Consider the following 12452-nt stretch of genomic DNA (forward strand, 5'->3'; position numbering starts at 1 on the left):
GGTCATGACGTTATCTGACGCATGCGTAGAACCGGTCGTCGTCACGAAGGGACGGTTTTTGTTGACCTCCCCCCTGTCAAAAATTGTCGATTTCGGGATGAAAAAAATGAACGTTTTTGGCCGATTTTTCGATATTTTTCGGGCGAAGGATGGGGCTTCAATATGATGTGAATTTTCGTCGTGTCTATCAAAAGTTTTTAGCGGACACACAAACACTCATGCAAACATACATACATACATACGTACATTTTCGCTTTTATATATATAGATTAGTTCTAAAAAAGTCGTGTTTTTAGTCGCGTGCAAGCAACTCTATAAGTCACTCCGTCGGTCTGTCGGACTGTCCTTAACACTTTTGTGCTTGGCCTTTTTGGTTAAGATCAAAAGTCTGTTGTTAATAGATGTTGTTCTTAGCTTTTTAAGCTTTTCGTCCTCGCTTCTTTGGGACAGAGGAAGACACTGGGTAAGCAGACACGTCTGTATTCAACGTCCGTTTGAGGGAGGTTTGGGAATGCCGGACTTGAGGTGTTTTTTGTTCATTTTCCCAATTGTATTTTTTTCCTGTGAATAAAAAATTAATATCTCAAAGTGTAGTATCTGTTCCGACAGATACTGCAAGCAAAGACCATATGTGGGGGCAGCCCTACATATAAGACCTTGGTAAATGTAGGGGCAACCCTTCATACCAATTGTCACTATCCAGCTCCCCTACTCCCCAGGGAGTTGGTCCCCATTTCCCCTTCACCTCTCACATTAAAACTCGGCCTTGTGCCTAATTTGCTCGGTGGGGGAGCAAATAAATACCCTTTTCTTGGCCTTTTGGCCAAGATCAAAGTGTAGTTACTGTTCCGGCAGATACTTCAAGCAAAGATCATATGTGGGGGCAACTTCACATATAAGACCTTGGTCAATGTAGGGGAAACCCTTCATACCGATTGTCACTATCCAGCTCCCCTATTCCCCGGGGAGTTGGTTTCCATTTCCCCTTCACTCCTCACGTTAAAAATCGGCTTTGTGCCTAATTTGGTCGGTAGGGGAGCAAATAAATACCCTTTTCTTGGCCTTTTGGCCAAGATCAAACTGTAGTATCTGTTCTTACTACATACTGAACTTATGTTTGTAACTTTTCCTTGGCCACATAGCTAATATAACGTTTCAAATTCCCAAAATCAAATAATTTTTGTGATATAAAGTGGGGGATCACTTTTCTGTATTAATTTAATGTAAAATGATCACCCACTTTACAACCAGTCAGTCTCAAAGCCATTCAAGTCATTCTCCAGATCATTCAAGTTGTTTTTGAAGGATTACAGTTATTTTTTAAGCATTTAAGTCATTCTTAAGGTCATTCAATTCATCCTTAAGTTCATTAAAATCATTCTAAGTTATTTACTTTTTATTTATTGAAGTCATTTCAGCCCATTTTTCGGTCATTTTAGTTTATCTTTAAGAATTTCATGTCAATCCTACATTCAGGCGTTCATTCATTACACGAGAGCACGCGACTAATGGCTATCGGCCTTGTTAATCAAGTCTGCGTTCTACTTTACACCCTGATAATTCATGTCCACAGGAAACTATACAATCGTAACTAAATAATTATTGGAATTAATCGGTACTATTCTCATCTGGAGTGTGATATTTACAAAGTTTCGGTCGATGTAACCTCCGACCTTCTCCAAGTGTATCTTATAGGCATGTTTCTGTCGAACTCGGGAATTTGGACAGAACGGAACTCTTTATTTACTTTGCGGCGGTAGTACGCTCTTGTTCCGTCAGTCTTAATTTGATAGAAGTTCTAAGTAATTCGCAATTGTATTTTTCGGTTGACCACACTGAAAATTGAACCTTCAGGAGAATATCATTTTTACAATTGCTTTTTCCAAGTACTCGAATCAGAGAGGACAATGTACTCAGTGGATCGTAAAAGTTCACTTGTGCGTCAACAGGTGATCATTCAAAAGCATATGAAACAGAATTATCCTTGAAAAAAAGTCTGAAAGACATTCTACATACAAATCAATTTCCATATTCACCCCAAACAAAGCATATTGTCACTTGAACCTAATGTCGGTTTACAGTTCATTTAAACTCCATATCAGTACAGTCAGGGAAGCAGGAAACTGGCACAGATTTCCAAAGTGTAACAGTCCGAATAAATAAGCTATTAGAGTAGAAGATCTTCAGCATCTAGCGATCCTACGGTGAAAGTGTGGGGTTTTTTTTTTTGGCTAAACTGCTTGTCGGGAGTATGTACGTGGAGAGTGCATCAGTGGGATGACTTCATCAGAGGACATTCCATTAGAATACTTGTAAAATAGACATGGGGATACAACACTGCTACGATGGAACAGGATTGGAGTTATTACATCGTAGACTCTTTCCTTGGATCCTAGATCTACCAATCCGATATGACAACAAAACTCCACGGCTTTGTAAAGGTGGAAAATAGTCTCAGGTGTGAGTAATCTTCAAGTACGATAGAGGGAGCCTTCGTAATATCCTCAATGTATTTGTTCTAGTTTCTGTTACCTGTGAATATTAAGCCAAGGAGTTTGAAAGAAGAGCTCTCAGGCAGGGTGTTAGTAATGGTTATCGGTGGTTTACGAAATCGATGCAGTTGATGTCAGCACTGTTAGGAGATGGGTTTCTCAACGTTAGCCTGGCGACAGAGATGTGAGTGACAAAGTGTTCTCCGGATTTTTACAAAAATGTACGAGCATTGAGAATGCTGTTACCTATGTAGAAAAATAAATCATTGAGGAAGAAAAGCTCGCTCGTTTAAATGGACCCACTCCCGTCTTCATAACTCTTCAAAATTATAGCTTTTAAGTTAAAAAAATAGGAGGCCTTACTTTTGAAACGGCCCTCGCGTATTCTACATGAACGTATAGAGCAATGTTTTCCCTGCATTGTGGCGAAAATATTTCCCGGTATCGTCCAACTATATCTCTATTTATATATATTTATATGCGTTTCTTTCGACGTTTTAGTAAAACTCAACATAGGTTGTATTTATTTACTTATTTTCGAACTATTATTTTCATCTTTAGTTATTTCACAAGATTTCGGCCAACTCACCCATTGGTCTTCTTCAGGTAGATTAACTGCGACGGGGTAGGAATGCTGAGTCTCATAACTGTATCCCCAATAATTCATACCTCTCATTACGCATATCAAACGATTCCATTACAAATAATATATAATACAACATAGGATGTTTGACGCCTGTAAAGAACACGAAAGCAAACCTATCCGTGAAAACCGAATACCGTAGAACCTCGGGATACGGCATTAAAAATAAGTAGCAAAATACAGTACCGTATATAATACACAATTATATAATAAAACAACATCATAAATAAAACCGTAAGGCGGGGAAATACTGTAAGCAGGGTCCAGAGAACTATCGTATTCCACATCGTAACCTGAAAAAAACGTATCCTAGTCACAGTTTTCTAGGGTTCTACCGTATATATATATATATATATATATATATATATATATATATATATTGTGTACAGAAAGTTGTTAGATGAGACAAGTCATTGGTACCGTCGGTTTCAAGCCCGGTAATTAGGACCATTTAAGATATCCTTCTCAAGCTCTGTTAAGCCAATATTCGTCTTCTCGTGAAGAGAGGTTGATAAGGATATCTTAAACGGTCCTAATTATCGGGCTTGAAACCGACGGTACAAATGACTTGACTCATCTAACAACTTTCTGTACACAAAATATAAATACGCTCTTATATATATCCTTTTAATTGAGCACTTTGCTGGATTGCTTTTTCGAAAAAAAAAACTAATCATATATATATATATATATATATATATATATATATATATATATATATATATATTAGACATTAAGAGGAGATTATAGATAGATATATAAATTCCCGTTCACATACACCTTTCAGGATAAAGATAGAACCCAGAACTAGATAGAATCGAGCAATTGCATCGACAACGGACAACGCCAGACCCAAAGTGGGTTTCGATGTACTGCATCTCATCAGTGACGTGCTCTGACATAGGCGCGAACCCAGGTCGTCGCACTCATGAAGTGTGCAATACGACGACCTAACGATATGGGCCATGGCGCAATCTATTGACTATGCCTCGATTTTAGGGACGTGATGTCCCTCAACAAATAAGGTTGTTCCGTAATCGTGTCTGGGGAGTCGGCTAATTTCAGTTAATGTTTGTAGATGTAATATCTACCGCCTGCATACCAGCAGTAACTATCTTAGTTGTATATGACGCGTTGCTTGTCACATCGTAGAATGTAGAACTGGATGAAAATATAAGAATTTAAAAAATCGAGGCATAGTCAATAGATTGCGCCTTGGCCCATATCGTAAGGTCGTCAGTATTGCACACTTCATGAGTGCGACGACCTGGGTTCGCGCCTATGTCGGAGCACGTCACTGATGAGATGCAGTACATCGAAACCCACTTTGGGTCTGGCGTTGTCCGTTGTCGATGCAATTGCTCGATTCTATCTAGTTCTGGGTTCTAGCTTTATCCTGAAAGGTGTATGTGAACGGGAATTTTTATATATATATATATATATATATATATATAATCGAGATAAGACACTGATTAGAAATCAGATGAAAGATCCTGATAGATATTACTTGAAGTAATGCTTTCAGGGCGATCCTAGCCAAAAAGGAGAAGCTCAATATTTAAGCATAGAGCAATATATAAGTTTTCCCTATAATTATTTCCATATACTTATCATTCACCACTTAAAAAACTGTTTTCAATATTTGTGCCGAAAAGCAAAATAAGTGTCTATTCACAGCTGAACATTTTGCTAACGGCATTTCATTTCCTCTGATGATATGTGCCTTTATTGAAAATGCATGGATTAAGGAAATCAACACAACCCCTTCTATATATTCCTTTTGTCAAATAATAAATTCTTAATTCGAATATATATATATATATATATATATATATATATATATATATATATACTGTGTGTGCAAAAACAAGACTTCAAGACAAGGTGTTAATGGCAACAAAAAGTGTAATTCATTTTACGTTACAATGGTTTCAATGTCTAGTTCGAAAATTTCAAGCATTATATCGTTTGCAAATTTTCAAAAACCAGTATTTCTTCAGACTTTATGAATAAACACACTTTATACATTTTTTGAATAGAAAGAAAAAAAGGCGGGGGGGGGGTTCCTAACGGGAAAGGCATGCAAGAAACATTTACCGAGACATTGAAACAATTGTAACGTAAAATGAAATACACTTTTTGTTGCCATCAACACCTTGTCTTGAAGTCTTAATTTTGCACACACAGTATATTAATGCTCAATTATGAAATGTGATAATTTTGTAGCTTAATCCTTAAGTCAACCATTTTTGGCTTAAAACCTATTGGTATATGAAAATTTCCTGAATTACACGAACTCAGTATATTACATATAAGTCTATACATATATATATATATATATATATATATATATATATATATATATATTATTTCGTGATTTGATTTTCTTTAATTTCAAGCAGATATTTTGTTGTTTTTTATTATATTTCAACAAATAAAAAATAAAACTCATTTTTTAATCTAAACTAGAAGAATGACATTATCGTTACTGATTATCATAACATGTGTTTTCAATATTTTTATTGTCATTCTTTAAAAATATTAAGAATAAGATTTTAATCAAGTCTGTCGTCCACCGAGTGTAAAATATTAAGACATAATCTAATTTTATCACCATTTTTATTCTATCTTCTAAGAATATAAAACATTTTAGTTTTATATTTTTATTTTATTTTATGCCCAGCTTGCAGATATTGATTTACTTCTCCGTTCATCCATGCGTGTTCAAAGACGTGACATCGTTTACTTTTTATTTTCACTTCATTTCTTTGTTGGCTCATCGACAGGCATTTTACCATTCAATGTGAACATTCTTCAGATTATATTTTCATATACTTTTTATATGCGAAGAGATTTTCATGACTATTTCAAAATAAATATGAGAGAAATATTTAATGTACTCGTCTTTGCTAAATAAAATATATCAATGCTATTTTATGCACACAAACACACACACACATAGTTATATGTGTGTATATATATATATATATATTGATCGGTATATATATATATATATATATATATATATATATATATATATATATTGCCTGTCTAGCCGCACTGATGAGCTGTGAAACAGCGAAACAGTACTGTATGTGGATGACTATATATAGAGATTTTCATGACTATTTCAAAATAAATATGAGAGAAATATTTAATGTACTCGTCTTTGCTAAATAAAATATATCAATGCTATTTTATGCACACAAACACACACACACATAGTTATATGTGTGTATATATATATATATATATATTGATCGGTATATATATATATATATATATATATATTGCCTGTCTAGCCGCACTGATGAGCTGTGAAACAGCGAAACAGTACTGTATGTGGATGACTATATATAGAGATTTTCATGACTATTTCAAAATAAATATGAGAGAAGTATTTAATGTACTCGTCTTTGCTAAATAAAATATATCAATGCTATTAATGCTATTTTATACACACACACACATATAGTTATATGTGTGTGTGTGTATACATATATATATATATATATTGATCGGTATATATATATATATATATATATATATATATATATATATAGTAGGAAAAGTACCCGTCGTTGACTGGGTTCAAAAACAGCCTACAGAAAATGGACTCTGATTTATGAAAGTATGATAGGTTATGAAAAGGAAGGGTTGTAAAGAGATAGCTTCGAATTTGGGGGTATCAAAACCAAAGCAAAATATGATGAAAGTAAAAATAAAACAGATAAACCCCATAATTTATTATACCATACCTGTTCACACTGAAGCACTTATCACAATATTCTGTGGATCTATATTAAAAAACCTTGTTAAACTTTGTGACATATTTCCATTCTATGGAGGTCAAGCGCTAACGAACATCCCATAATTTTATTATACCATATTACTTCAAACTGAAACATAATTATCAAAGTATACTTACGCAGATAGATATGAAAAGTCTTTATTAAAGTTTGTGCCTATTTCCATTCTATGAAGGCCAGGCGCGAACGCAGACCCCACAATTTTATTATACCATCCCTATTTAAGTTAAAACATACTTATCAAATTATTATTATGTACATCTATATCAAAAACACTTGTAAACTTTTTTTTTAAATTTTTAATTTTTTATTTCCATACTTTGTGGACCAGGCGCGTACGCCGACCCCACAATTTTAATGAATCATCATTATGCCAGTTCAAACATATCCATTCCTGTGTCTCGATACATCTTCTATCATTATATGTGATCAGTTTTCTATAATAGTCAACCATATTCTGTTCATAGCCTGTTCAATAGTCAACCATATTCTTGTTCATAGCCTGTTCATGACCAGCCAAAAACACCGGCGTTCAGCTATATATATATATATATATATATATATATATATATATATATATATATATATATATATATATATATATATATTCAGTAATGCATATGTATCATTGTATGTGTGAATATTATATACGGGAACCGTCGCGCAGTGGATAGATGCATTGAATATATACAGTTCCAGGGGAGTATTATCTGAAGATAGCGATTTCAATCAAAGCTGGCGAGAGGATTAAAAACTGTGGTGAGACAAAAACAACTATGGAAGGCAGTAATTATTGAGGTTACAGTTAAGAGACTCAGCATTTCTACTCCGTCGCGATTAGCAACCACCCGAAATTAAATGGACACTGGATAAGTAATGCATTGTGCTTTGGAGTTGAGAGTTTCTGACAGCAGTGTTGAGTTTTGGAGTAACGAGTTTTTGGCAACAGTGTAGAATAGTTAACACTTGATTGTTTTAACCATATGATTTAAGGATTCGTACCTACGCATTTCTTATGGAGCCATCAGAACGTTACCAGTGTATAAATATATTATAAACATTGCATGTTCTAATAATTTCTATGGCAGTTGATCGGTAAAAATATTATATATTCACTTACTGCACGTTTTCTAAAATCACGCTGTGATTATGGAAATGCACCATCAAACGTATTTACTGTTTCATACTTTTGCAGCAACGAATGTTCTCCTGATATATTTCAAACCTCTTGCATTTAACTCGTCTATAACAAATAAGATATATTTATCTTATGAATAGATGTTGGCAAAATCATTCCACGAAGCAGCAACTTTATGGCAACTTTCCTGCCATATGTAATACCATCGGGAAAAGACGCCTGCGATTTACCGGTCACTGTCTGAGGAGCAAGCATGAATAGGTGAGTGATGTATCGCTATGGACTCCACGACACTGTCGTGCAAGCAAAGGGCGACCTAGATCCACGTACATACACGACGCCAACTGTGAACCTGAAGATCTGAGGTAGTTGATGGAAGACAGAAAACTCTGGAGAGGGAGAGTGACATTAGTCATGGAAAGGAGCCCGTCCTGGTTATGATGATGATGATGATGATGATGATGATGATGATGATGATAAATATTATCCTTATTTGAATAAATGAAAACACAGTGAGACGTTGTTACACATTAGTTTTCAAGTGAAATGGAAGTATTAAATGATACAATAATCTAACATCAACAAGTTATTAACATGTAGATGTATAACTATCAGTATCAAATTAATTTAATAAACAAATAATATTAAAATTGTAGGAATATACTGGAGATCTATATATTAATACGATAGTGTGTGTGTGTTATTTTGTGTGTCACGTTTACATTTTTTCTTACAAGTGACTGTCGTTTAATTGTTATGGCCTTCTATTTACCGTAAAAATAATTTTACTAAGAATGCTTCATAAGTAAGGCTATGACAAGAGAATATTCTTTTCATTATTTTGACTCTCGAGTATATATCAGTAAATATCTTATATGTTTTTAGATAGAATGATGTGGTTCTCAGTTGATTAACTGTGTCTAATTGTGTCGGATATATACTCGAGAGTCAAAACAATGAAAAGAATAGTTTCTTGTAATAGCCCTATTCATAAGTTTTGGTTTTGGTTTCAATTATAGCTGAAGGAACTCAAGTTATATACGTATGTAAATATATATATATATATATATATATATATATATATATATATATATATATTTCTTCATAAGTTTTAGTTTCGGTTTCGATTCAAACTGCTGCACCCAAATTATATGGGTATATTTTTTTTATTTTTGAAATCACAACTTTATAATATATAAAAATCGATAGAAAATTGACTCTATAAAAATATATACGAAATCTGCATAAATTAAAATATTTTATTTAAGCGTATTTTAAGACGGAGCCACGCCGGTCGTGCCTGCGAGCGTAGATAAATACTTTTGCAGTAAAAAAAAAGCTGCAATAAATCATGGCGTCTCTATCTACGCTAAACATCCACAAAATGCCAACATCAATATATTACATATGAAAGAGTCCGCTGTGGAATTTCAATAGGCCCTTCTAGTAAATATAATTAGTAAAAAGAGAACTGAGCATGAAATAAGTATCAATTTTATATTTCCTTATAACCTTCAGATACGAAAACCTCTGCTTACGAAATTTTCAGTTAACGAAACGAGAGGTGAATTTTTTTTGTCCCTGCAAACGAAAAACTTTTTAGGATACCAAAAATACGAATAGCATAAATACGATTTTTCAGGAACCTAATTCTTCGAAAATCCTCTTAAAATCGGTGTTCTATAAGGTCAAAAATATTTTAATAATTTTCTGAAAATATTTATGTCAATTCTTTCCTAGAAAACATATTTCCTTGGATTTAAATGTATTTTTCTACTTACCCAACTTAATGCAAAAGATTGGGTAAGGAGGTAGTTTTTTGTCGATTAGATAAACCTCACGTTCGTCTTGATTGTTAAAATACGTGAAAGAAAACTACCATCCTGTGATATATCCACTGGTGTTGGACAACGTTCTTACTCACCCTTCTGGCATCGACGGTGATATTCTCGCCTCATATTCATTTATCACAGTTCTTTTCCCTCCACCTAACACCACCTATCTTCTGCAGCACATTGACCAGCAAGTGATTTCTAATTTCAAGAAGTATATACAACATCTCTTCAAGCAATGTTTTTAAAATCACTGACAGCACTAACATCACTCTCACCCTCATCAGAGTACATAGCATCATGAAGATGCTCTGCAACCTGAAGTTATGAAATTTTTCTCACTCTTAAGGTCAATGGGGTTGGTCTTCAATGAAAAGGACGTTAGTTACTATTTCGAGGAACAGAAACAGATTACCATGAATGACCATTGTACCATGGATGATGGTATGTATGCATTGCGTGTTCGACCACATAAATTTATAAAACTAAATAACGAGGTGATGTATGTAAAACCGTAGACTTTATTTAAAACAAGTAAATTATATTTATACATTTTTTAATACAGATAATAGCTTTTGATAAAAAATGCATAAGACCATGTGTGTTTGTGTGTGTGTGTGTGTGTGTGTGCGTGTGTGCGTGTGTGTGTGCATACGTGCGTGTTGTTGATCTCTGCAATCGTGTATGAACTGAGAATAACATATTTTGTTTAATGTGGTTACAGAGTTACTTCAGTGATTGTACAGTTCGTTGTTCATGATTTTCCCAAGGTTTGACTTACCTCTGTAAGGCTTTCCGATATGCAGAGATCGTTCCATTATCGAATCGGCTTGCGTGTGTAATCAAACTCGATGTACGTGAGTGCCTTCAGTTCTGATCTGTGACACGGTAAAAAAGAAATAGAAGACAGACGTAAGAGGAAGTGGCTATCGCCACCTATCGGCTGAAACATGAAACCGCTGGAAATAAAGGCGATAACTCTATATGTTTCAAACTTGAAGTATTGTGCAATGTGTCCGTGTATTTGCCACGCGCGAAACTACAGACTAACTTGAAGGATACTGAAACTGAACAAGGTTCAGCACAGTTCTCTTTTTTAAGTTTATTATTATATTATACTAGCATGGATACCCAACGTTGTCAGGGTTATACATGAAGTTCGATTTGGCCACACCTGCTATACTAAGAATATTGATCAGTTTTTCATTATTATATGTCAACTCCATCGTTACCCCAACAAAAAATCAAAAATAAAAGAACGAATAAAAACACGAAAATGTACTCCCACGCCGAAAAAAGCAGGAGTACGTGACAAACTCTCCACCAGATATTCCGGCAGAAGGGATGCGAAGAGAAGCTATTCTCCGGATACTGAGCACCTTTTATGACTATACTCCTGTTTAAGCGAATTTCTTTTATGCTCCTTTAGTCTAGAAAGATTTGTTATTACGGTTTGTTGCAACGAAAACAAACTGTAAATAATTCAGTTAAAAAAATACCAAATTAGAACGTGTGTTAACGGAAATACACGTTTTTATGCTATAAAAATGATGAGTTTTGACTTATTGCGTTATTAAAAGAAAAAAAAATTAGCAGTTACGATGTCAAAGAAATGTGAAGAAAAAAAACTGGCAAAAAAACCTAAATGAAAGTTTTTTTGTTTTAAATAAAGAATCGTAGTTTAATTGGATTATTTGTTTATTTTAAAATAAAAAAATCCACTAGATTGCGAAATCACGGAAATTATTTTATTTGAACTGATTCCAAAAATAATGCTTGAAAGTTTGTGTTAATTATTTTTAGTTTGATTATTCGGTGAAAAAGAAAACAAAAACAAAAAGAAGTTAGCGCCCAAGGGGAATAACTCAAAACTCAAATAACTGAAATCGGTTTATAAATAAATCGATGTTGGTAAAAATAAATGAAATTAAATATATTCTCAATATAAATCAAATTTAAATAATAAACTTAAATAGAACACTTAAAACAATTCTCTCACTATAAACAATAACTAACACACAGCTATTTAATAACTTGATTTCCCTTAAGGTAATATGCAAATGAGGTCATCTCTTAATCGTCTATTTTGCAAGAATGATACTATATATTAGAATGAAGTATTAAGCTAATGGACCTTTTGTATATATTAATCCAATTATGAACAAGCAAACAAGCAGACAGGAATATGAATAAAAGAGGCGGTAACGAAAGTCATTGACACGCTCCCTCGGAAGGACTTTAGTGGGGCCTTCCAGAAGTTGTTGGAATGGTATAAGTGCATTGCAACCGGAGGAGATTACTTCGAAAGAGACTAGAGTTTCATGTGTGTAATATCAATAAAAAGTGCCTATATGAAAAAAGTATGGAAACAATGAAATCACCTCGGACATGTATGTTCGAATGAGATATGTTTTTTTTTTTTTAATTATGGGAGTTTTCTCCTCGGCGAGTTTAAAAGTATGAGTTTCACAAGCATATTTGTTTTCTGCAACTTCTATATTTGTAAATTTATTTGCCGCATTTTATGAAAATCATCCG

The 12452-nt window shown here is 33.9% G+C and overlaps 1 pseudogene; it reads left to right on the top strand.

Moving 5' to 3' along the window:
* Positions 1-1048: 1048 nt before the first annotated feature.
* LOC145286749 (U2 spliceosomal RNA) lies at positions 1049-1206 on the top strand (annotated as a pseudogene).
* Positions 1207-12452: the final 11246 nt, after the last annotated feature.

Source organism: Euprymna scolopes, chromosome 10, assembly GCF_053919585.1.
Source record: "Euprymna scolopes isolate OS-2025 chromosome 10, ASM5391958v1, whole genome shotgun sequence".
NCBI lineage: Eukaryota > Metazoa > Mollusca > Cephalopoda > Sepiida > Sepiolidae > Euprymna > Euprymna scolopes.